Source organism: Salmo trutta, chromosome 8 (assembly GCF_901001165.1).
Source record: "Salmo trutta chromosome 8, fSalTru1.1, whole genome shotgun sequence".
NCBI lineage: Eukaryota > Metazoa > Chordata > Actinopteri > Salmoniformes > Salmonidae > Salmo > Salmo trutta.
In genome coordinates, this window is record NC_042964.1 from 20,242,974 (window position 1) to 20,269,969 (window position 26,996).

Sequence of the window (26,996 nt, forward strand, 5' to 3'; positions counted from 1 at the left end):
ACATGCGGCCCCAGAACACTAAACAAGATTTTAAAAATAAACATGGATTTTGGTAAAGCAGTGATGACCGTAACAACGGAAGCAGGACCTCGGTTGAAACATAGAGAAAAGACCCAGTATAAAGCAACAATATACGACGCGCCAAAAAAGCGGTTTATATGTGTGTGTAGAACCCAAATACCGCCCGCAACTGCACTGAAAGATTGATAAGAGAATTATCTATTAAAGGTAAATGAATCAATAGACCATGATGAATTATTAGTCATACAGAATGGTTAATGAATAATCAATGTAATGATCAATGTAGGGATCGATAAGTTTGATTAGTTCTGGAAAGTCCAGGAACCACGGGATAGGGAAAGAAATGTGTGTATACAATTAGGAGGGGCACCAGGAGACAGATGGTCCTGGGAGTAAAAGCTTCAAAGCATTTCTAACCTTGAGGGAAAGGAACAGGCGAGCTCGGGATAGTGATAAAGAGTGTGAGAAGTTTGTGGGGGAAGCAGGTCACCAACAGTTTGTGTGTAAAGGCATGTGCGTAAGAAAGCAAGAACTATATAATGACTGTTTTGTTATCCTGACCTCAGAACGTTCTCTGAATAAAAGCTACAGATACCTTTTGCAGAAAGCTGAGTCCTTGCCTAATTATTTTAACCCATTGTCTTACAAACCTTGGGCATTAGTCAAGGCGAATTGATTATTGATTATTATCATCAAATATATAAAATTCCTTTAACAAAGATCAAGTGATGATGTCTAATGGACAGCACTGGGGGTATCAGTTTGATTACCCGGCCCGTAGAGTGAAACTCTATACTGTAGCCGAAGGTGGAGAATATACAGACCAGACTTTAGGAGTGGACTATGGGGTTGAAGACTGGGCGGTTTTTCGCAAGGTTTTGTGTCCCGAACTGAGAGTTATCACCAAGGGGTATAGCTTGTTCACGGGCTACGAGACCCGTTGGGAAGGTACCCCAGACTACTCAGGAAGAGTATTTCACAGGGTGAAAATACAGAGAAAGAATGGACTTCCATGTGGATGCGTGGAGTTCTATATCAGCAACGAGGAAACCCGCAACCAAAACATTCGTGATGGTGGCCTGACTGGGGATTTCAGGTTGCGCATGCTTATTCCTTTTAAAAGTTGGGAGCTAATGGAATTGAGCATGTTAGAGTTGTTGGACGTTCTTTTTGTACAGAGCCAACAGTGGCAGAGCATTGTTCGGCTAAGGAAGTGCATAATATATACGAATCCTGAGGATTATGATTCAAAGCAATCCCAAGAAGGCTCATCCTCAGAAGGGTCAGCCCCCGAAGAAAACTAAGTACGCGGCTGCGTTAACCACGCCCTGACCCCACCCAAAGGCCTGGTTCTACAATAAAAGGAGGTCCCTTAAAGCCTCCACTTCTTCATTTCAGCATATACCATGGATATTCCTACAACATACCTGGACTCTGATACGTCATGGGGGCCAGACCCTAAGGACTTGTATGCTTCGCAGCCAACCATTCTACTCCCCCCAGCCAAGACCCTCGACACCCCCTACATGTCCACAGCCTGAGGATGTGTTTGATGGGGTGGTCAGTACTATTTTTGTGGACACCATCAAGGCCTCTGTAGCCACACTTTTAAACGTGGTGATTGGAGAGTATATACGTGAAAAATGCATTGGTTGTGAGATCAATCACCCCAGCCAGCACCGGCATCCGTGTTTATACGAGCCCCCAAAATACTACTTCTTCAACCATTTTGAGGAGCTGGTGAAAAGACTGTGGTCCTGCAGGTTTATACCTGCGCTGGTCAGAGCCCTGGAGTCTATGGGTCTTGTGCCTTCTATTCCCAGAGTTTACGGGGTAACCGAGGCTTTCCTACATGAACTGAAGGAGGCGATCTACATCCACGAGAAACTCAAAAAAATCCGACAAACCCTGGTGGACGACAACAAATACCGGGAAGCTGTGGTGGAGGACGTGATGATTTTCTGGCTCAACAAAACCCCAGAGACCGAGTGACAATACCTATTTGTTATTTAGATGTAAAGCAATGGGGAACTATATACATACGTTGTTAGAGAGAATACATACGTTTTTTCTTTTGAGAGAACTTACAAATGTGATGCATCAAATTATTGAAAATAAAGTGAACCATGTATCATTCTACACAACCCATAATACCTGGGCTAATGTAGAGCGTTTGCTAAAAATGGAGCAAATCATGAATCATGTACGACATACGGGCGAGAGTATGCAATGGACACAACTGGTCTCACGTGTTGTGGATGATTCAGAAGAACTAGAAACAAACTTGTCTAAGATTTTAGTTTATTTGTTTGAAACACCGTTTAATTGTAACATGTATCACATTTGTTGTTTATATACTTATATATCTGATGTGTGTGTTTTAAAAATTCAGCGACAAAAGCCTGTAAATCTAAACCAAATATACAGGGTGTTGCATGCTGGGATCATTGAGAAAACGGGGACAAGTATCCTGCAACGAATCCTAAATTGTCTGTATATGTAATACATGATGTTTGCAAAAATCAAAATACAAAAAAATAAATAAAATGAAACTGAAATGTTGTCGTTATTTGAAAGTGGCTCATTAACCTTATTGTACCACAGAGAGGCAGGAAGGATGGCGGAGCAGATGTTGAAAAAGGTGTATTACACCCCCTCTAACCCTGGGTCTTATGGGGGTAAGGAGCGTTTACAGAGAGCTTTGGCCGAGGGAACAGGTAGCCGGTTAGGCGTTGCTCAAGTGGATGATTGGTTAGCCGCGCAGGATGCTTATACTCTGCATAAACCTGTACGAAAACAATTTCCAAGAAATAGAGTTTTTGCAACTCATGCCCTGTCCCAGTTTCAGGCGGATCTATGTGACATGCAGGCCCATGCAGATAAAAATGATGGAAATCGATACATGCTAACGGTTATAGATATTTTCTCTAAAATGGCCTTTGTAAGGGTCTTAAGAAATAAGAGTGGGGCAGAGGTGACCAGGGCCTTTGAATCTATCTTGAAGGAAGGAGGAGTCCCAAAGAAAGTGCAGACTGATGGCGGAAAATAATTTTTTAATAATACTTTTCAGAAACTCATGAAGAAGCATAATATAGTACATTTTGCTACAGGCTCGGATTTGAAAGCTTCAGTTGTCGAACGCTTTAACCGCACTCTGAAGGAGCGGATGTGGAGATATTTTACAGCTCACAACACGCATAGATATATCGATATAGTTCAAGATCAGAGTCCAGGTATGTTGTAGGAATATCCATGGTATATGCTGAAATGAAGAAGTGGAGGCTTTAAGGGACCTCCTTTTATTGTAGAACCAGGCCTTTGGGTGGGGTCAGGGCGTGGTTAACGCAGCCGCGTACTTAGTTTTCTTCGGGGGCTGACCCTTCTGAGGATGAGCCTTCTTGGGATTGCTTTGAATCATAATCCTCAGGATTCGTATATATTATGCACTTCCTTAGCCGAACAATGCTCTGCCACTGTTGGCTCTGTACAAAAAGAACGTCCAACAACTCTAACATGCTCAATTCCATTAGCTCCCAACTTTTAAAAGGAATAAGCATGCGCAACCTGAAATCCCCAGTCAGGCCACCATCACGAATGTTTTGGTTGCGGGTTTCCTCGTTGCTGATATAGAACTCCACGCAGCCACATGGAAGTCCATTCTTTCTCTGTATTTTCACCCTGTGAAATACTCTTCCTGAGTAGTCTGGGGTACCTTCCCAACGGGTCTCGTAGCCCGTGAACAAGCTATACCCCTTGGTGATAACTCTCAGTTCGGGACACAAAACCTTGCGAAAAACCGCCCAGTCTTCAACCCCATAGTCCACTCCTAAAGTCTGGTCTGTATATTCTCCACCTTCGGCTACAGTATAGAGTTTCACTCTACGGGCCGGGTAATCAAACTGATACCCCCAGTGCTGTCCATTAGACATCATCACTTGATCTTTGTTAAAGGAATTTTATATCTTTGATGATAATAATCAATAATCAATTCGCCTTGACTAATGCCCAAGGTTTGTAAGACAATGGGTTAAAATAATTAGGCAAGGACTCAGCTTTCTGCAAAAGGTATCTGTAGCTTTTATTCAGAGAACGTTCTGAGGTCAGGATAACAAAACAGTCATTATATAGTTCTTGCTTTCTTACGCACATGCCTTTACACACAAACTGTTGGTGACCTGCTTCCCCCACAAACTTCTCACACTCTTTATCACTATCCCGAGCTCGCCTGTTCCTTTCCCTCAAGGTTAGAAATGCTTTGAAGCTTTTACTCCCAGGACCATCTGTCTCCTGGTGCCCCTCCTAATTGTATACACACATTTCTTTCCCTATCCCGTGGTTCCTGGACTTTCCAGAACTAATCAAACTTATCGATCCCTACATTGATCATTACATTGATTATTCATTAACCATTCTGTATGACTAATAATTCATCATGGTCTATTGATTCATTTACCTTTAATAGATAATTCTCTTATCAATCTTTCAGTGCAGTTGCGGGCGGTATTTGGGTTCTACACACACATATAAACCGCTTTTTTGGCGCGTCGTATATTGTTGCTTTATACTGGGTCTTTTCTCTATGTTTCAACCGAGGTCCTGCTTCCGTTGTTACGGTCATCACTGCTTTACCAAAATCCATGTTTATTTTTAAAATATTGTTTAGTGTTCTGGGGCCGCATGTGTGTCTGGGGCGTATTTATAAGACGTCTGCCTCCAACACATAACCCCCCGGACATTCCTAATTCATAGACAACAACCCTAAGAGCAATAAAATAGGGGGGTGTGGGGTCATCCTCTTTGAAATGTTCAAACACAACCCCCCCAGTTCAATGAGGGCCCTACACATCAATCATCATGACAACTTCAAAGAGATGCAATATAGATATAACACACACTCTAACACGTGACAGAACAGGATAAAACTATATGACCCTAACCACGTGACACCTTCCCGCCAGGATGTCCAGACCGGATGCCCTTATTTGGGCATGTACGAACCAGCCGGACATAGGGTCATAAATCAGACGCATAGGGTCATAAATCACGATTTTGACCGATGCCGTCTCCTTTATTTTCTCTCAGGTATGGTCACAGGCCACAGTGCCTTCTCCACTGACCACACTGTCTTCCCCTAACGCTAGCTGCAACGCAGTCATTCACGAGGGGTATCTGTCAAAAGCACCCCTTGGGAAAAAGACGTTTAGAAACCTCTTGGTACAGAATCCGATCCAAGGAGATATTACGTTATCTCGACACATTCCATCGGCCAACCTGATTGAACATTCTTTTCATGATTTCGAGCCAGCTGTCTCTGTGAATAAGCAACTTCCCTCCTCCTTGCAGTCGTGCAATACGATAGTTGAGATGAACTTCTCTTGCCCTTCGGACACTTCCGCAAGCACTGCGGCCGTCTCAGCAAGAAAAACATTGATGCGCAGAGTATACTCTGCTTCCGATGATACACCTTCCGCTTTGTTGAGGACTGTCACCCCTTACAATGACACTAATGGCGTCAGTCCAGCAACTGACCCGATGACTCCCACTGGTGAAACACTTTGCGATATCACAGACCGATATCCTCATCTCAGTTCGCAGGTACTGAAGAGGTTGCCACACGCGGACGCGGTGGTGACTGACATGCCTCGACAGCCACTGAGCGTTTTGAAACACAAACACCAGGAGATTTTGGTTGACGGACATTCTCATAAAAACGCGGCCGCTGACAACTTGTACATAGGGTCCAATCTTTTCGTTTGCGCATCGGACACCAACACCACCCGCTGGTGGGGGGGTCCCGACACAAAGGGGGGGAATAGTAGCCGAGACCCATGATGAGCCTCATCGAGGCCGGTGGGGGGGTCGAGACTACGGACAACACCGTACGAGGCCGCCAGAGCATAAATCAAATCGAGTTGTAAACTTCCCTATGAGAACAGTGAGGAGCAGACAGGCCCCTAGATGGGGATTATCTTAGAAGACATCTAAGATAGTACTGAGGTGTACCACACTGGTCGTAAAGGAAGTCCAGTGGACTTGTCCACCTCCAAAACAAATGGCAACAATAATCATTCCTTGCCATGTGAAGGTCAACCACAATACAACTAGTAAAATGCTCCAATCATGTGTTCCGGTAGATAATATTTCAGAATAAATAGGTAGGATAACTGGTCCCCTTGAGTACCAGTAGCAATACTAGCAACAGTCAGTCCAGCTACAATCAGTAAGAGGGTTAGAGACCTAACCAATCAAATTACGATTGACAACAGCGACCTAGGAGTCACTCAGAGTGCAACACGTAGAGGGGAATCTCCAGTGCACTCTTCCAATGGTTAACACACATGTCACTAATAAATAGGACCCTCCATTCAGGAGGAAAATTATTAGAAGTCATGAACCATGATCACACCACGTACGACTGGTCCAATACTTAAAGAGTACTTCCGTCGTGAGGTTAGCTCCTCCGTGGATAACATAGCTATGAAATAGACTTCATACCTATCGCCACTACAAAAGTGGAAGACACAGTGACTTGTAGAAAAACTACTACAGACTCCCTTGACACCAATTCTGACTGACTTCCAGGCATTGACCTGAAAATTACCCGACTACGTCAGACTCATTCTGAACAAGTTGTAATCTGCCAGGATACTTGGTTTTCTTCCCTTGACATGCGCAATTGTGTAAGCATAAACGCACATGCACAACGGAACATCCAATTAGGATTTATGCTAGGACCACTTAAGGGCCCAAGCAATATACCAGCCTTAGTAAAGTTGAACATTTACTTCTAGGCCTTTGACTCTACAGCACTCACCAGTTTTCTTCCCAGAAGTCCATAGGTCATCCCTGTAGACTGCCCAAAACTAGTGCATTACAGCTGTAGACTTATCATATAGTTATCAACTTAGGATAGTGCCTAAGCAACACACCAAGTAGGAAAACCCTCGATATGGCATTAGAGACAATGCCATGATAATCATTTTGCCAGAACATTGGACGTATATAGAACACAGTCCAATTAGATGATTTTTGTGTGAGAACTATATTTTGTATATCTTTTGTTTATGCTTTCATTCCTTTTCGGTTCAGTTCCTTTGACACTTAGGAAGTGATAGAGCCATAAACAAAGTCCCCATACAACCATCACTTAGTGCCACAACGCCGCTCATTGGGGAATGAATGTAATTATATATATTTCATGAGTGTGTGTGCGTTGTTAACATCTGCCTAAGTTACTGCCCAGATCTTCCAGTCTGGACGACGGGTCCAGAACGGCGACCCCAAATCCGGACACCCACGGCCTATCCTTGTGGCGGCATGCCCGCTGTCAGAGAGCCTACCAAGGTAAACCACCAGAGGGGGGGACCGCAACGGCGATCACCGACCAGGACATTCCCTGGCCCTTCCTGGGGTACTTTGCAGCTTACAGGGAACCTACCAAGGTACACCACTAGAAGGGACCGCAACAGCGACCACCAATCGGACATCACTGCCCATCCTTGTGGTGGACAGCTCCACTTTCAGAGAGCATACCAAGTTCAACCACCAGAGGGGACTGCAACGATGATCTACAAACGGGACATCACGTGGTCATGATTTTATGTTGATTTGTAACTTGCAGGATAAACAATATCCAAACCACCAGGGGGGTATGTCATGACGTTGCCCTCTGGGTTTTCCATGCACCATCCCCCGACCTCTATACTTCTGACACAAGGCTGTGTGAAGGCGGTCGTAAAATTCCAAAGGAGAATGTCCTGCCTCATGGCCCCAGTATAAAGAGACAGAGTGTTTTCATGGAGAGAACAAAGGATTCTTCCACCTCACAGAATTGGAGAACCAAACGACATTTATGTTCTGGAGAAGGTATAAAAGATCGGTGAAGAATCCAGCTACGAACTGGTCCGCTTGGTACAATTTTGTGAGGCTCATTAGAGACAATATGGCCATATTACCATACTAAGGTTTATATACTAGCCTCAGCGATGAGACTTACATCTAATGGTTGTATAAAATGATTTAATAAGATTAAAGCTATTTGGAATATGTTGAGATGCTGTAGGGTCTTCTCAGCTGACCCCCCCACTACTCTTTTGTTTAACAAGCCGCCATGCCGGTTTAGCCCACTAGGGCACATTCCGCTACCATTGCTTTGTAACGATACCTACTGTTTGTATGCCTTTCTGTGAATTATTTAGTTTAGAAAATAAATGATTTTAAGACAATTGATGTATGGATGACTTAGTGAAGACTGGGTTCGTGCAGACAACAACAATTTACGACGTTTGGAATGAGACTGGACGCGAGGTAAAATACACCATTTAAATCAGAAGATAATCAGTCAGATATTATGATATCTGGAAAGTTATATTAGGAAAATTATAACTTTGTAATCTGAATATTTTCCTTGGTGCCCCGAACTCCTAGTTAATTACAGTTACACGATTAATCAGTTAATCGCGTAATAATAATTACAGAGCGTTATTTGATAAACATGTCTTCAGTTTAATGGTGCCCAAAGACACAACAATTTTAATTAAATTAAGGCTGTAACTCAACAACATGTGGAAAAAGTTGAAGGTGTAAATACTTTGTGAAGGCACTGTATAAAATTTTTTTTGAATTTTTTAGGGATGCCCAAAAAGTTCCCTATAGGAATTCCTATGTATAACCAAACTCAGTTCAGAAATCAATAGAGCACACAGCTCATATTATCAACATTCAGATAAATGAGTAGCATATTACTTACTGGTACACATTATGATTCTGTATTATTTAATTATTAATAAGGCATGTTTAATTCTATCAAATTAACAGTGTCCACTCCTATTATATCAATTGCAGCTAGTTGTAAGACAATCCCCCATGACACAAACTGTTCACACCCCTCTTGTTGGGGGATAGAACATTTTGCAGATTTTAAGTGTATTTCCTGCAATTCTATACATTTTGCCATGGGGTGGAGAAGATTTTGCAGTTTTAAAGCTCATTTCCTGCAATTCTACACATTTGGCCATGTTTTATGTGTGTTCATGTGATATCTGAGTGACTCAAACATTACAACAAAATCAATGGGCTAAAAATTCAAAATAAAAATGGTTTAGCTGGGCTAGTTGATCTGGACATTTCTGACAAGTTATAAATAGCTCTTTAAGGTCTGTATTGACTAACAGGACAATAATACAAATTCTGAAGCACTACCCAATTTGGAAATGTGCAACTTTCAAGAATATTTTGTACATTTTTGTTAATTCCATGTTACTTTCTAACAGGATAGCCTTCTAAAAAGGCACTTATTTCCATATTTTTCCTATTGTTGTCAAAATGAAAAAATTCTCCATGAGGCTTCTAACATGCATTGTAATCTTGGCTGCCTGTCAGATTAACAATTCTAGTGATGTCATTGATGACAGTTATCAAGAGGGTGGCATTCAGTAGTCAGATGAGACAATTTTCAAACGTTTTAACATGAATTTGTTTATCAGCAGTTTTAAGGGTAGCAACGTGCTTCTTTATCACATTTGGTTATCAAAATCACTTACTAGTGTTTCAGTTCATCTTTAATAGCTGGGCATCGGCACACATTTCTGCAAATAAACACCTGCTTCCAATAAACGGGGGTCTAAATGAATTGTTTGCGTGAACTTCAGTGACTACTGTAAAGATTGCGCAAAATAAGATAAAGGAGAGCAACATCATTGCCAAAGATGAGACGGCAGTGTGGTTTGACATGGTCGGCTCAACTACAGTGAATTTAAGAGGTGCAACAAGTGAGAATTGGTTCTGTTCTGCGATGGATTTGTTATTATAATCACAAACAGTGTTGTAGTCTTTTCAACATTTTATTGAGCAAAAGCTGAGAGCGTTATATTGAATGAATTTACAGTTCAAGTCATATCCCCCGTACTTGACTTTTCCTAAATAAGTCTATATAATACACTGTCGTTGTTAGAGTCTTAATGTCATTCACCGCCGCATTTACCGCCAGTCAGCCTGCCCAGCTGATAATGGCCCATCGAAACTACACCTAAACTATATCGAAACTAATTTCACACATATAATAGAGTTAGCCTAAAGACAAGATTACATTGACAATAGTCTGATGGGTGACAATGTTATACATTTTTAAATTGTATATTAAGAATCTGAGGAACAGCGCATTGACACAGAGGCAGGGAAACAGAGGTGACTTATCATTGCCAAAAACTCTTAAAAATTACCCCTTGAGCTCTATTTCAAAATTTAACTTTTTGGCAGAAATACCGCAATTCCATGCACTTCCCACGTGCACTCGCAACACTCAAAGAGCAGTTGTATATTTAAAGGAATAAATAGATTTTGGCAATGAAGCTCTTTATCTACTTCCCCAGAGTCAGACGAACTTGTGGATACCATCTCTGCGTCCGGTATGAAGGAAGTTAGAGGTAGTTTCACATGCCAATACTAACTAGCGTTAGCGCAATGACTGTTCCCATTGACTTCCAGTCATTGCCCTAACGCTAGTTAGGAATTGCGCTAACGCTAGTTAGCAACTTCCTTCAAGCTGCACGCAGAAACACAAAAATAGTATCCACGAGTCCATTTGACTCTGGGGAAGTAGATAGAAGGCTTCAATGCAAAAATCCCGAAGTATCACTTTAAACTTAAAATATACCATTCTGTTCTTTTGAAATGCATTTTCTTAATTTCATAATGTTCCTTAAGACCTGCCCTTAATGAATTATCTGCATTTCATGGATTTTAACACTTGCATTTTGGTGTTTTTCGTTTGTACATTGGCTATACCCTACAGTTACATAAACTAATGAAAATGCTATTGTGTTTGTTGAAATACATTTTGTTTCGTATTCAAATCAAATAATGTTTTATTTGTCACATGCGCCGAATAGCCTACCACTGTTGTCACCTTACAGTAAAATGTTTACTTACAAGCCCTTAACCAACAATGCAGTTTTAAGAAAAATACCAACAAAAAAAGAAAGAAAAGTAACAAATAATTAAAGAGCAGCAGTAAAATAACAATAGCGAGGCTATATACAGGGGGTACCGGTACAGAGTCAATGTGCGGGGGCACCGGTTAGTTGAGGTAATTGAGGTAATATGTACATGTAGGTAGAGTTATTGATGTACTGGGCCGCACGCACTACCATCTGTAGTGCCTTGCGGTCAGAGGCTGAGCAGTTGCCATACCAGGCAGTGATGCAACCCGTCAGGATGCTCTCGATGGTGCAGCTGTAAAACCTTTTGTGGATCTGAGGACCCATGCCAAATCTTTTCAGTCTCCTGAGGGAGAATAGGTTTTGTCGTGCCCTCTTCACGACTGGCTTGGTGTGTTTGGACCATGTTAGTTTGTTGGTGATGTGGACGCCAAGGAACTTGAAGCTCTCAACCTGCTCCACTACAGCCCTGTCGATGAGAATGGGGGTGTGCTCGGTCCTCCTTTTCCTGTAGTCCACAATCCTTTCCTTTGTCTTGATCATGTTGAGGGAGAGGTTGTTGTCCTTGCACCACACGGTCAGGTCTCTGACCTCCTCCCTATAGGTTGTCTCGTCATTGTCAGTGATGAGGCCTACCACTGTTTTCATCGGCAAAATGATTGATGGTGTTGGTCGTGCAGTGAGCACGCACCCCTGAGGGGCCCCCATGTTGAGGATGTGTGTGGCGGATGTGTTGTTACCTACCCTTACCACCTGGGGGCGGCCGTCAGGAAGTCCAGGATCCAGTTGCAGAGCGAGGTGTTTAGTCCCAGGGCCCTTAGGTCCTAATGTTACCTAAGACCTTCATAAACACAACCAAATTATTGTTTTTGTGATAGTATACATGAAATTTATTTATTAGACTGTTCGAATGTTGACATCAAGAAAATGTATAATTGGCTTAGGTACGGGTGTATTGAGGCCAGGCTTTTCTAAAGTTAAGGAAATAGAAAGTTAAGGCTCAAATAGGATCATGCCTCTAAGTGCTGGTTGTGTTCAGTGATTGAAGCAAATAAACGGCTAGGCTATTAACTGAAGTTTTAGGGCAAACTAATTACAATTAAAAAGATCCATCTCCCCGTCGGGGAATTGAACCCCGGTCTCCCGCGTGACAGGCGGGGATACTGACCACTATACTAACGAGGACTGAATGGTTATCTTGCACATCCATGCTTTAGATTAACAGTCTAACGTGCTAGCCGATTGGGCCACAGAAACTAAATTGCTGGGACCCTGACCCTTGACATCTGTGATCTCATTCTACAATAAATGTAATTTTACATCGGGATATTCTACACCATATTCAGGATGTCGTCATAGTATGACAAAATATAGAGGGGTAAAGGCCAGATTGGAACTCCCGTATACAATGAGGTTTATCTCACAGTCAGAAGTATAAGAAAAAAATGCATCCTCCACGTCGGGCAATACCCGTATACAATGAGGCTAATCTCACAGCCAGAAGTATAAGAAGAAAAAAAAAATCATATCCTCCCCGTCGGGGAATTGAACCCCGGTCTCCCGCGTGACAGGCGGGGATACTGACCACTATACTAACGAGGACTGATTGTGTTGTAAAGTTTTACCTTTAAAAAAAAAAATATTACCCGAAGGTATCCCTTCTTCCTGGAACCAATTGTGATTTTGGGCATGAGTTACAGTTACTGTCCAGTGACAATCTCACTTAAAATTTAAAAAAAATGATATTCTGTTAACTCATTCCCAAAGCATACGTTTGGGTATGAGTATGCTTTGTGGCCACATTTTCCGCAACATAGAATTAACATACCTTTGGATCATTACACCTTGTAGCCATGTAGCCGACGGACTAGGTTTTTACCAATAATTTATATACACACACAAGATAACTAAATGGGGCGCTGTTTTGAAGCCGCCGCACCTCCATCTTGGCACTCCCCCACCATAATAAAACATATTTTAGAAGCGATGGAAACGCATGTATTAAAGTCTCGATTTGTTTTTATCACGTTCATTCTATTACAGACACTTTAATGCATACTTTGAAATTATATTATGTGAGCAAAAAAAAATCATAAAAAAAAATATAAAAACATTTTCCTTAAATGTATAATTGTTTGAAAGTTCTGACGTTACTGTCCCCACTACAACAATATTACCGACCGATGGCTTGTTTTTTACAGAATATAAACCCTCCTTCCTTTCCCTACCACATCGTCTCTGTGGCGCAATCGGCTAGCGCGTTAGACTGTTAATCTAAAGGTTGGTGGTTCGAGCCCACCCAGGGACGGAATGTTTTTCTTTTAGCAAATGCTAAATAAAACATTGGTGACTCAAATCATTTTAGCATTAGGGATTCATAAGCGTTGTTTTGAAGTCAAGAAATTATGCTCATATTTTTTTCAATGTGTACACTACTATTTAAGTGGTACCTAGTTAGTGTGTTAGTAAACCATAATACCATGTTTTTTCCCCCTTCCAAAACAATATTTTAAACTCACACTGCACTGCACAGATTTACAATGTGAGAGACAGGCAAGAAGGGCACATTTTACATTTACGTCATTTAGCAGACGCTCTTATCCAGAGCGACTTACAAATTGGTGCATTCACCTTATGATATCCAGTGGAACAACCACTTTACAATAGTACATCTATCTTTTTTTGGGGGGGGTTAGAAGGATTACTATATCCTATCCCAGGTATTCCTTAAAGAGGTGGGGTTTCAGGTGTCTACGGAAGGTGGTGATTGACTCCGCTGTCCTGGCGTCGTGAGGGAGCTTGTTCCACCATTGGGGTGCCAGAGCAGCGAACAGTTTTGACTGGGCTGAGCGGGAACTGTGCTTCCGCAGAGGTAGGGGGGGCCAGCAGGCCAGAGGTGGATGAACGCAGTGCCCTTGTTTGGGTGTAGGGCCTGATCAGAGCCTGAAGGTACGGAGGTGCCGTTCCCCTCACAGCTCCGTAGGAAAGCACCATGGTCTTGTAGCAGATGCGAGCTTCAACTGGAAGCCAGTGGAGTGTGCGGCGGAGCGGGGTGACGTGAGAGAACTTGGGAAGGTTGAACACCAGACGGGCTGCGGCGTTCTGGATGAGTTGTAGGGGTTTAATGGCACAGGCACAACACAACGACAGACAAAAGACAACATTCAAGAAAGCCAGAGGAAAATTTCATTTACTGGGGGAGGGGAGGATTTCTAAGAGTTTCTCCATGTGCAACAGGCTACATACAGCCCTCTGATACTCAGTACAAACACATTTCAAAACAATTGTTATGTGAATCCACTGCTAAAATAAAATTACCGTCCCTGGGTGGGCTCGAACCACCAACCTTTAGATTAACAGTCTAACGCGCTAGCCGATTGCGCCACAGAGACAGGGTTGCTAAGCATATCCGAGCTAAAGCATTTTGTTTCTGAGGTAGCACATGTGTCACAAGTAGGGGGTTTCAGGTTTGTTTGTACTACTCAATTTACTAAAAACAGCCCGGCTAGCTCAGTCGGTAGAGCATGAGACTCTTAATCTCAGGGTCGTGGGTTCGAGCCCCACGTTGGGCGCTCTCTTTTGAATAAATAGCCAGTGATTTCACAACCTCCCTGGTGGCAGTAATCGGATTCACACTTGAAGAAACTGAAAATATACTATTTATACATTTGGTAATACTATTACATATACTATTATATTTATATATAATTTACATTTTATTAGTAGAGTTTCTCTAACTTCAAAACGTCCAAAATAATTTTAATGAAATCAACAAAACTATTTTAATTTGATGTTTTATTCAAAATTAAATAAATAAAATCCTGAACACTGAGATGCGTGCTACAATCAGGAATGGTTTGGTGAGGGGTAGTAGGGGCAGAGATACCTTTGAGGAGATGGGAAACTCCATTGGAATAAAATTAAGGCCCATTGTGTAAATTGCCCACACGTCGTCAATGGGCCGGGCCGTACCGTGCATTCAAGGAGTCAATGGGAGTAAATTGGGCGCTAGCACAAAACACAAAATTAGCATGAATTTCGTCAACAAGAAGTACAACATTACAAATCTTTTCCTAGACGTGAGATAATGAACTTGTTCTTTGTAATATCGTATAGCTTTGATATCGTAACATTACGTACTTTGGAGGAAAATAGGCCGGTTTATCGACTCATACCCTTTGAGAAGGGATTGCGTGACGCAGCATTACAACATGAACCTGTTTTGTCAACAGTCTGACGGGTTACAAGTTACTCCACTCATTTCCAATAGTATTGCTATCTCCTCCTTTCTATAATATCTCTAGTAGGGAGATTGCAGGTTTAGAAAGGGAGGGGCTAAACCTTATACACACAGCCCGGCTAGCTCAGTCGGTAGAGCATGAGACTCTTAATCTCAGGGTCGTGGGTTCGAGCCCCACGTTGGGCGCTCCTTTTTTGAATATTAGGTGTTTTTATATCAACTTTTATTTGTTAAGCTGCGCAGTAGACTTCACTGTGAAATGCTTACCTTCGAGCCCTTTCCCAACCATGCACAGTATTTTTTTTTAAAGGAAATAGCAACACAATAAAATAACAATAACAAGGCTATATACAAGGAGTACCGATACCGAGTCAGTGTGCTGAGGTACGAGGTAGTTGAGGTGATATGTACATGTAGATAGGAGTAAAAGTGACTAGGCACTCAGGATTGATGATAAACAGATAATAAACAGTAGCAACAGCGTGTGTGAAAAAGTGTGTAAGTCTATGTGTGAGTGTGTGTGTAGGTTTTGTGTGTGTGTGAGCGTTTGTAGTGTGCGTATATACACACGTGTGTGTTTCAGTGTGTGGATAGAGACCAGTGCAAGTGTCAGTGCAACATTTTTTAATATAAAGAATATATTAATACCAAACTTTCCCAGCAGTAATCTGATAACCTTGTAGCAATGGAACTTAATCCCGATAACATTTTTCACTAAATAATAAAAAAATATACTTTTATAAATGTTATAATACTACACAGTATGAGTCATAATACCCATAAAACAAAGTGATCAAATGGTTCCAATCGTTTTCCCACCATTACTTTTATCCATTGTGGATTTTAGAAACACTTCAAATAAAGTCTGTGTTTTATGTAGGCTTAAGGCATCAATCAGCATGCTTCAGTTCGACTGGCAGCTAGTTCTTTGTTTCTAGCCATTTTGAGCCTGTAATCGAACCCACAAATGCTGATGCTCCAGATACTCAACTAGTCTAAAGAAGGCCAGTTTTATTGCTTCTTTAACCAGAACAACAGTTTTCAGCTGTGCTAACATAATTGCAAAAGGGTTTTCTAATGATCAATTAGCCTTTTAAAATGATGAACTTGCATTAGCTAACACAACGTGCCATTGGAACACAGGAGTAATGGTTGCTGATAATGGACCTCTGTACAGCTATGTAAACAATCTGCCGTTTCCAGCTACAATAGTCATTTACAACATGTCTACCCTGTATTTCTGATCAATTTGATGTTATTTTAATGGACTTTTTTTTGGGCTTTTCTTTAAAAAAACAAGGACATTTCTAAGCCTACCTCAGCCAGTTGTTATTTTATATAGGTCTAGTCTTCGAAGAAATAGACTCCAATTAAGCCCTCTTGTTGTTTATAAAGTCAAATTAAAATGAAGATTATTGTTGAAATGAATTGCCTGACAGGTGTAGGTTTTTTCCATCTGTTGGTGTGCAACACTTGCATTTTCAAATCTGAGAGTAAATAGAACCGATTATATTGATAAGTCACCTTGTCTGAGATTTACATGGTTATCAAAACGTCACGATAGGGTAAGCCTACGCAAAACACAGCCCTTATTTGAAGTGTTTCTAAAATCCACAATGGATAAAATGAATGGTTGAAAAACCATTGGAGCCATTTCTGTGTTTGACCGCTAGGTTTTATGGGTATTATGAGGTGTCCACTGTGGGGCTCAATTTCAAATACTATAACATTTAATTAGTTTCAAGTTAGTAGCCTCTAACTTCAAAACGTCTAAAATAATGGAGTACAATTAAACCAACTAAAATAAGAAAATGTATTGTTTTGTTTAAAGTTAAATAAATAAAATACTGAACACTTGTGAGCGCTATAATCAGGAGGGGTTTGGGGAGGGGTTCAAGGTATACAAAGGGAGGGGCTAGCCCTGTACACACAGCCCGGCTAGCTCAGTCGGTAGAGCATGAGACTCTTAATCTCAGGGTCGTGGGTTCGAGCCCCACGTTGGGCGCTTCCTTTTGAATAGGAAGTGATTTCACAACCTTGCTGGCAGTAATCGGAAAACCTTAAGCAACGGAATTTAATCCCTATTATATTTTTCAGTATATAATCAATCTTTAATAAGGTGAATTTCTTAAAGTAAATATTATAACACTATTAAAAATACCAACACAAATATTTTTATAGTATTTATGTTTTATTAGTAGTATTAATCCAACTTCAAAAACGACTAAAATAATTCTGTAAAATTAAACCAACTATAAAAAATAAAATATTAAAATGTTGTATTTAAAAATATATATGTGAACACAAGTAGTACAAAAACAACATGCGCAAAAACAACATGCGCCCAACGTGGGGCTCGAACCCACGACCCTGAGATTAAGAGTCTCATGCTCTACCGACTGAGCTAGCCGGGCAACTAACAGAATAAAGGAAGGAGCCCAGTAAGAATATAACAAGGACACACCCCCTCATCTCTCTGCAATGATGATGTACTGTGTGTGTATCTTGAGACTAGGGCTGACCTGGAATGTGCTTGTGCCCTGAGACGAGTGAGTGAGTGAGTGAGTGAGTGAGTGAGTGAGTGAGTGAGTGAGTGAGAGCAGCTTGTTCTAATACAATCGCTGCAGCAGGCTCAACCAATACCCCGCTCGTTTCTTTTCAGACAGAAGAACTAGGCAATAGTTGTTTAGAGAACGCAGCACTTCCCTGTTTGAGTGAAAGAGATGTGCGTGCTGGCAGCTACAAGTACATTTTTCAGATCACGGATAATACAACTAAAAAATAAAAACTTGTTATACTTGTATTCGGAAAATTCTCTGTTACAATACTCGTTTTGTCAGAGTACTCGGCCCACCCCTAGTTGCTAGTTAGTTAGCTAGCTGGTTAGTGTTTGTCTGGGGAGTTCCATTTGTTGCAGAAGCTTACTAGCTAGCTGGCTAGCAAGCTAGTAGCTAACAACCATAGCTAGCTACAGCTCCTCTCCACAGATAAGGTTAGTTATAAAAATCTTTGTCCTCTTTGCTGTTGGTGGCTTGTTCTCTGTTGTCTAGCTAATGAGCTAGCTGGCTAACGTTCGTAAGGCAGCTGTATTGTAGCCAACCAGGAGTAGAAAAGCTCATGGGCAAGCCACTACCAGTAGTAGTGTTGTCATGATACCAGAATTTTGACTTCAATACCGATACCAGGTTTAAAACAATGAAAACAATGGACAAGAGAGCCAAGGAAATGGTTACAGTAGGTATGGGTCATCAAGTTATAGCAGCAATCTACCTCACCAAGCAAAGTGAGAAGAATAAGAGCACCACATTGAAGCTACCCAGTAACACCCGTATGGGTGGTGTTGTCATCATGCTTGACAGTCTCCTGGAGGGGAAGGAGTCTCTCCAAGAAATGGCCATATCACAGTCTGCCGATATGGACAGCCCCATCATGAGGATGGAAAGTGGTAAGCAGCCTGAAACTCCTGTAACCTATAGCAGTAGCTATTGCACGGACTGAGGGAGACAATGCCATCCTGTCTGATCTTCAGACTCTGCTTGCATATGTAAGAGAAGAAATCCGTACTGCCCTGCCCACTTCACCGTTGCTCCAGTCAGAGGAAACTGCAGTTCTGAAATACATCAAAAAGCGTGAAGACTTTTGCCTGAAGCCCATACACGCCGCAGCGCACATGTTGGACCCCAAGTATGCTGGGAAGAGCATCCTGTCTGGTGCAGAGATCAACAAGGCCTATGGTGTCATCACTACCGTGTCTCACCACCTTGACCTGGATGAGGGCAAGGTTCTTGGCAGTCTGGCGAAGTACACTTCCAAGCAAGGGCTTTGGGATGGAGATGCAATGCGGCAGTCGTGCCAATATATATCTCATCAGCCACTTGGTGGAAGGGACTTTGTGGATCTGAGGCTCTTTCCCCTGTTGCCTCCATCATCCTCCAAATCCCACCAACATCAGCCGCCTCAAAGCGCAACTGGTCCTTGTTTGGGTACACACACACACACAAATACAAGGGTTGATAAATTGGTCGCCATCCGGGCAAAGTTTTGTCTTTTTGAGCCTGACGAGCCATCCTCAACAAGGTTGGAAAGTGACAGTGAAGATGTGGCCTCAGAGTCTGATGTTCAAGAGGGGGACATTGAGGAGGTCCAGGGAGAAGACATGGAAGCCTGAGAGGAAGAAAACCAAAGCATTAGTTTCTAGACTATCATTTTATGTTGAAAACGTTTTTGGGAGATGCGATGGATCATTCAATATCCTCTTTCTTTTGTTGTTCAGTGAAATCATGCCATGTGAAGAGTCAACTCATTTAATTAAAGTTCAATTTGTAACAATTTTATTTTTTTCTATTGGAAGGATTTAATCATTTGCAATTATGTCTACTTATGATAAGGTGAAAGGTTTATGTCTCCATATGATATGGTAAATATATCCGATGCAAAAACATCTACATTTAAATGGTATTAATATTCATTTGCATATATTTCCATTAATTCCCATATTTTACTGTTAATTCCCATTTGATGTTCAGTCAACTTTAATGGGTAGTGCAAGTGTATTGCCTAACATAAAAACAATATAATGTACTCTAATTTACAGTACTGAAGCATATTACATTCAAAGGTCAATTTTTAAACGTGTATCTTACATTTTTTGCTATTGGACTAACTGGTTATTAAAATAACTAAATTGAGAAGACATGATGTCGTGATTAAATCAAAGTATACATTATATTTCATAGGGAAAAAAATATTGCAATTATTTATCGAGGCTATATAATTGATAAAAACAAAAAAAAGATGCATTCTTGAAGCTGTCGTTATGTTGATTATTTATCACACGCGCGCTGCACACAGATAATCTATAGATAATCTGTCGGACTGAGAGCGCTCTCAAACAACTAGTTGTTGCATGAGTGAAGACCGACAGGGGTAGGAAAGCAGTAAGATGTTCCAAATGATGATTCTACCAGTAAATGCTAAGGCAAAAAAATGGGTATTCAAACAAGCTATTAAAAAAGTTCAAAGTCTTGGTTGAATATTTGTGATGCGCAATTCAGTCATCATGATACAGCCTACTTTCTTTTGGGCTCTTTGGTTCTTGAAAAGTCATTGAAGTTACGGTAAGCAATTTCTAAGTTATACTGCTCCAATATAATTATCTGTGATTTCATTTCTGTTCAGTTTTTATGAGCGATGTAAGTGATACGTTTTTATGAGAGACGTAAGCGCTTTGGTTTGTTTCCTAACGCTTCTATTGCGCTAGTCTGTTGAGCTTGGTGTGGTAAAACCATGTGCGGTTATCATGAGCAAGACAACATTGAATGTTGGTTTTAACTTGGTCTTCCAATCAAAGCGTTCCATTACAAAGGGAACCAGGTTGTTGGTCACTTTCTCTTTTTAAAAACATGATACAGTAAACCCCTCAATAACTCTTCAACATCTCAAATGGCGAGACTGACTAGCTACCACATGGACAGACTTTATTAGTGTGTTTGTCAGGAGCATGTTGTCTATTTAATCAGGCAATGCCGTAAAAAATAATGTGAATGGCAATGCATAATGTCACTGGGGTAGGCCTATTCATTTTTTTTATTATTCTGAACCTTTTAATACGTGAGTTCCAAACATCTCTAACGATCGCCGCCCCAGCGTGAGTTTTTTTATGCACGTGATGTCAGAATGCTCTCACTGTTCCAAAATGTGATTATTACGCAACAGGACTGTTAACACGCGCTGCCTGCTAATTATCTACAGGCTGTTTCAACTTGTCAATTTCAAGTTATTTTCTAACAAGTTCTAACAACACGGGGGCCCCTCAGGGGTGTGTGCTCAGTTCCCTCCTGTACTCCCTGTTCACTCATGATTGCATGGCCAGGCACGACTCCATCACCATCATCAAGTTTGCTGATGTCACAAAAGTGGTAGGACCAACCACCGACAACGATGAGACAGCCTACAGGGAGGAGGTCAGAGACCTGGTCGTGTGGTGCAAGGACAACAACCTCGCCCTCAACGTGATCAAGACAAAGGAGATGATTGTAAGGAGGACCGAGCACGCCACCATTTCTCATTGACGGGGCTGTAGTGGAACAGGTTGAGAGCTTCCAAGTTTGTTGGCGTCCACATCACCAACAAACTAACATGGTCCATACACACAAAGATAGTCTTGAAGAGGACACGACAAAGCCTATTCCCCTCAGGAGACTGAAAAGATTTGGCATGGGTCCTCAGATCCTCAAATGGTTCTACAGCTGCACCATCGAGAGCATCCTGACTGGTTGCATCACTGCCTGGTATGGCAACTGCTCGGCCTCTGACCGCAAGGCACTACAGAGGGTAGAGCATACGGTCCAGTACATCACTGGGGCCAAGCTTCCTGTCATCTAGGACCTCTATATCAGGCGGTGTCGGAGGAACGCCCTAAAAATGGTCCAAGACTCCAGCCACCCTAGTCATAGACTGTTCGCTCTGCTACCGCACGGCAAGCAGTACCAGAGCGCCAAGTCAAGGTCCAAAAGGCTTCTTAACAGCTTCTACCACGAAGCCAAAAGACTCCTGAACAGCTAATCAAAGGGGTACCCAGACCCCTCTTTTATGCTGCTGCTACGCTCTGTTTATAACCTATGCATAGTTACTTTAACTCTTCCTACATGTACATATTACCTCAACTAACCAGTGCCCCCGCACATTGACTCTGTACTGGTACACCCTGTATATAGCCTCACTTGTTATTTTACTGCTGCTGTTTAAGTATTTGTTACTTATTTAAATTTTTTTACTTATCTATTTTTTTTTTTACTTAACACGTGTATTATAAAAATAAAAAAAACTTCTTAAAGCATTGTTAGTTAAGGGCTTGTAAGTAAGCATTTCACTGTAAGGTCTACACCTGTTGTATTTGGCGCATGTGACAAATAACATCTGATCTGATTTGATTTGTATTTTCTAACAGTTTGAATTGAGGTGTGTTCCGCCTCCTCATTAATTCACATAGAAGGAGCCCATTTCAGCATTGTGGACAATTTATATGTTTGAGGCTTTACTGAGCCGGACAAACTCCTCTCTTCAAGGAGAGCCCAAGCACTTCACCAATGTTTGCGCAGATCAAATATGCAGACATTTGCGCAGTCTTGCACGAATTGGAACGTTATTTGGCTGGCGCTCGCATTGCCTTCTTTTTTGTTTTCCTTACAAATAACAACTTTGGACATGTGTACGTTCCTATCAAAGTAAGTTCCTTATTTTCCGTATATCGTGTTGTCGTTTCTACTGTAGGCGCATACAGTATGTGTGTATGTAGGGAGCATAATGTATTTACAGTTTTATTCACGGTTTCAAGTATTGGTGACAAATAATGCATTCCGATTATTGCATAGATTGTAATGGACACCTATGATGTGGGTAAAATACTTTTTTGAAGGTTGTACTGATTATAATGAGCTAATGCTAAGCTATTTGCCAGCTATGTGTGGCGCCATGTTTGTTGACATTATACAATGCATTCCGGGTGTCACGTAAATGTCTGTCAGACCAAAGATGTTATAATGAGGAATGGGTCACTCATCTTTCGGGTAAACTTCTGGAAGTGAATGAAGGGAAGTGAATGATCATAGACGACACACCCCCTTCAACATGCATACTATAAACAGACCAAACTCATCTTGTCTCCTCTTATTATCTTTGGTTGATGGAAAAAACAAACATGGCGGTGCACACAAACTACCCATCAACAGATTACTTTCGATTTCTAGAAAGTGTTTTACTCAATTATTTCGATCAATTTTGAACTCACCCGTGATGTCATTAATTATACATAGTAATTGCTATTAGCTAATTCATATTGTATATTTCTGTCAGCCGAGAGTTATAAAAATATGACCGCTTGTGTTACGTCAATCTTTCCTCAGTTAGCACTAGGACAAATATAGCCTACATTTTCCAGTTTAGATGATTGTGTTATGCTGAAGCTACTTCTGTGAATGTCTGAACATTGCATCCAAAAATAAACTGGTCACATTCTGGACATAACTTTTTAAGGACTGTGTTTGTGCAAAATGTTTCTGTGAAAAAACAGTGTGGCCAGCTCAAATGCTGATTCTTGTGTCAATCGAAACTGGACGTTCTAAATAAGCATTAAAATCACACCGGTTGGAGCGTACGCTCCAGGGACCACTGTAGAATGATCACACCGGTTGGAGCGTACGCTCCAGGGACCACTGTAGAATGATCACACCGGTTGGAGCGTACGCTCCAGGGACCACTGTAGAATGATCACACCGGTTGGAGCGTACGCTCCAGGGACCACTGTAGAATGATCACACCGGTTGGAGCGTACGCTCCAGGGACCACTGTAGAATGATCACACCGGTTGGAGCGTACGCTCTAGGGACCACTGTAGAATGATCACACTGGTTTGTTGGTACCTGTGAAAAAGGTAGTGGTAATGCAAATTGGTAATGCATACTTTTTCTGCATACATTTTAGAGGGAGTTTTTTTCTTCTATAGGCTAATACAACAATTAAATATAGGTGCTAGAAAATTACAATTAAGTGTTTGAAAAAGTCCTTGAAAGTTATTGAATATGATTTCCTAATGTCTGTATGAACCCTGAATAGGCTACTTGCTCAGCCCGCAAATGAAAGATGAAATCACCTGCTATTGAAATTATGCACGCAATAGTCGCTTTCCTGTCAGATCTTGACCCATGCCAGTATTTCTTTCTCCATTCGGGCCAGTAGCTTTCAGTTGGCACTGGTCCAGACACTCAAAAAATGTACCTGAATATCGAGCCCTGCTGTGTGTGGTGTGTGTAGAGCCTGTACGTCTACACTTTGTGTAGCTGTTACCGATGTTAATGATAGCATTACCGTTTTTGGGTACATGGAAAGGCAATTAAAAGATCCCTACAAAGTAGCCTATGCCTACCTGGCAGAATCATGATTATTTGCATTAATCCAGTGGCCATTTGTTTAGAAAACGCCATCTTGGAATATTCGATTTTGGTTGTTTTTCCCCCCCCAAATTTTTTTTTAAGTGAGTTTGAGAGGGAAAACCTGAAAACTGGGGGAAATCACAGTGCTTCTCCCCCCTTAGAATTTTCTTTTGCAGTGTCATCGTTTTGGTATCAAGAATGTTTTTTTCAAAATCTGCCCTCTAGAGGATTTAGCAGAAAATAACACATGGCACTTTGCAATCTGAAATAAATACACTTTGCACTTTATTTTCAGTCTCTTTTCTTTGCTATCCAAATCAATGTAAGAACACAAGGGCATGCTAATTTAAAAGATGGCTTGTCATTATTGGCCTGGTTCTGTATGGAATACAGGCACATTATGGGACACAGGGCAGGTCATTATACATTTCTGTATAAAATAAATTGTTGCAACCAAATCATGTGCTGGTGCACCAACCGAAAAAGTTGGTTAGCACCAGGGCCACCAGCAGAAAAAGTTAGTGTAGAAGCCTGCATCTAAATGTTACATCAAATATACCCCTAAAATAAAGTAAAGATAAATGGCTGGTGCGTTTATTTATTTTTTGGTTTTATTGGTCAGGTATGCCAACCTCACGTGTTGCAGTAGACTGGGCTTATCTGAGTGCTGACCTCTATGCATGATAGGCTGATGAGGTATGTTATGACTGGAGGTTGGTATCGGGTTTTTTTTCTTCACATGTGCTTTGATAGTTATTGTGTAAAGAACAAGGCCTATTTCTCTTTTATCGGGATACAAGGATGGAAGACATGTCAGCAACTCAACCCAATCAAGGCCAGCTGTCACCCAGCAAATACAAATACACTGCATTGCAAAAAAGGCACATGACACATGCAATGTTCATTTCTTCCCATGAGAACAGACAGACAGAGTGCTTAACTGATTAATCCTATTTTCAGACTGGAATAAAGCTGGGGTCCTACCTGGTGTCAAACATTAAGCCCTCATGGATATTACGGCTTTCTGCTTCAGGTGAGCTATTCATAATTAAAGGTCCAATAAAATAGCAGGGTAGAGGTGGTATTGTTATTGATGTTGCTGTATTTATGATATGATAACTAACAACAGTTTATTTTCCTGTAGATTAAGGAAGAACAGCTCTGAGATCCCCAAACAAGAGATGGCTATCTGGCTGTAAAGACTTGAAGATAGGCCTTATTTGGAGCTCTATACCGCCTTTACCCAAAGTTATTTTATAGCATATGAAATTGATATTTTGGTCAATAAATCATCTTGATTACTTTGATTTGTACAATTTGAGCTATGGAGGTGCATAAGAGTTATAAAGTGAGTGATTAGTATTTATAACTAATAAAAGATGAAAACAAAATGTCTAGAAACGTCTTAAGACGGATGTCTCAAGACATTGGTATTTCTATGGACTGTCTTAAAGACGTTTTCATTTTCTAAGACAGGTCTCTATATGCCTCAAGACGTCTTAATTTATAAGTCACAGGGAATATCAGGGGAATCTCCAAATCAACCTGGTCCCAGAGCATTTCATATTATTCTGTACGTAAATCCGAGACCCACCATTTATTATGATATGTTATGCTTCGTATGGTATGTATTCATTTGTCGGTGTCTATCACTCATTTCGTATGATAGGTTACAAATTTCTATTAATTTATATTTGCAAAACATACAATACGTTCCGAATTAGCAAAACGTATATTTTATGAATTCTAGCTAGGTGGCCAACGTTAGCTAGCTGGCTAACGTTAACTAGGCTATGGGTTAGGTTTAGGGGAAGGGTTAGCTAGCTGGCTAACATTAACTAGGCTATGGGTTAGGTTTAGGGGAAGGGTTAGCTAGCTGGCTAACGTTAACTAGGCTATGGGTTAGGTTTAGGGGAAGGGTTAGCTAGCTGGCTAACGTTAACTAGGCTATGGGTTAGGTTTAGGGGAAGGGTTAGCTAACATGCTAAGTAGTTGCAAAATAGCAAAAAAATAGTAAGTAGTTGAAAAGTTGCTAATTAGCTGAAGTTGTCCTTGACAAGATTTGAACTCACAACCTTTGGGTTGCTAGACATTCGCGTTATACACCCGACCAGCCAAACTACTTTCATTTTTGCCTGAAGTAACCATCGGTTTTATGTACCCATACCAAACATCACATATCATACTACTGTTCAGGATTTACATTTAATATGTTACGTCTAGCCTATGAGACCAGGCTTTCCCAAAAGAAAGTGAAAGTTGTGAACTCTACTCAACTGAAAGCGATAAAGGGCTCACTCAGCCATATAAATGTGTAGAGGCAGCGTACCACCATTCAACGTCAAAGAAGACTAAGTAGAAGAATAAGCTATATCAGACAGATTCTTACATTTACAAAATGGGCGGAATCTACAGTTATTTCTACCCAGAGGTAAGTAACCTACATTTGACTATTCTTACTATGTTTTTTCTTCACTAAGATCCTTTCTGTTGGCAACTAGTCTGTAATCTGAAATCTATTTTGCAATATTCTGAGAGAACATCCACAATTTCATAATTTCAAGGTGCCGCAAGCATGAGCGTATGCATTCTCCAAACCATAAAATGCAAGACTTACATTTAAATGCATTATTTGTTGCTTTTCAAAAGAGATACATGATCAGGAAATATAAGGGGAGTGGGAAATCCTGTATGATTACTTCTCACTCATTAGAGTGAACTAACTTAGTCTGTTTTGCCCCAGTCTTCAGGGGAAATCACAGTTGTCGCTCAGACAGAGACCTATCAGGACACAGACAGGTGAGCCTAGAACCTAGTCTCTCTCTCCTTGGTCAAGTCAATCAAATTAATTTACAAACCCTTTTTACA

The 26,996-nt window shown here is 41.1% G+C and overlaps 1 long non-coding RNA gene and 8 other non-coding genes across 11 annotated transcripts; 5 read left to right on the forward strand and 4 right to left on the reverse strand.

Moving 5' to 3' along the window:
* Nucleotides 1-12,071: 12,071 nt before the first annotated feature.
* Nucleotides 12,072-12,143, reverse strand: trnad-guc (transfer RNA aspartic acid (anticodon GUC)). Its single transcript has one exon. It is a non-coding gene; the product is annotated as a tRNA-Asp (tRNA).
* Nucleotides 12,144-12,488: 345 nt separating this feature from the next.
* On the reverse strand, nucleotides 12,489-12,560 carry trnad-guc (transfer RNA aspartic acid (anticodon GUC)). The gene has a single exon. It is a non-coding gene; the product is annotated as a tRNA-Asp (tRNA).
* Nucleotides 12,561-13,192: 632 nt separating this feature from the next.
* trnan-guu (transfer RNA asparagine (anticodon GUU)) lies at nucleotides 13,193-13,266 on the forward strand. Its single transcript has one exon. It is a non-coding gene; the product is annotated as a tRNA-Asn (tRNA).
* A 1,010-nt stretch (nucleotides 13,267-14,276) lies between these two features.
* On the reverse strand, nucleotides 14,277-14,350 carry trnan-guu (transfer RNA asparagine (anticodon GUU)). The gene has a single exon. It is a non-coding gene; the product is annotated as a tRNA-Asn (tRNA).
* A 107-nt stretch (nucleotides 14,351-14,457) lies between these two features.
* On the forward strand, nucleotides 14,458-14,530 carry trnak-cuu (transfer RNA lysine (anticodon CUU)). The gene has a single exon. It is a non-coding gene; the product is annotated as a tRNA-Lys (tRNA).
* A 781-nt stretch (nucleotides 14,531-15,311) lies between these two features.
* trnak-cuu (transfer RNA lysine (anticodon CUU)) lies at nucleotides 15,312-15,384 on the forward strand. The gene has a single exon. It is a non-coding gene; the product is annotated as a tRNA-Lys (tRNA).
* A 1,746-nt stretch (nucleotides 15,385-17,130) lies between these two features.
* trnak-cuu (transfer RNA lysine (anticodon CUU)) lies at nucleotides 17,131-17,203 on the forward strand. The gene has a single exon. It is a non-coding gene; the product is annotated as a tRNA-Lys (tRNA).
* Nucleotides 17,204-17,539: 336 nt separating this feature from the next.
* On the reverse strand, nucleotides 17,540-17,612 carry trnak-cuu (transfer RNA lysine (anticodon CUU)). The gene has a single exon. It is a non-coding gene; the product is annotated as a tRNA-Lys (tRNA).
* Nucleotides 17,613-19,988: 2,376 nt separating this feature from the next.
* Nucleotides 19,989-25,567, forward strand: LOC115198427 (uncharacterized). 3 transcript variants are annotated; one of them, XR_003879228.1, is made up of 4 exons: nucleotides 19,994-20,315; nucleotides 24,751-24,824; nucleotides 25,089-25,161; nucleotides 25,273-25,567. It is a non-coding gene; the product is annotated as an uncharacterized LOC115198427 (long non-coding RNA). The 3 variants fall into 3 exon arrangements; XR_003879227.1 differs by having other exon boundaries at nucleotides 19,989-20,315; nucleotides 24,751-25,161; XR_003879229.1 differs by lacking the exon at nucleotides 24,751-24,824 and having other exon boundaries at nucleotides 20,012-20,315.
* The last annotated feature ends 1,429 nt before the right edge of the window (nucleotides 25,568-26,996 follow it).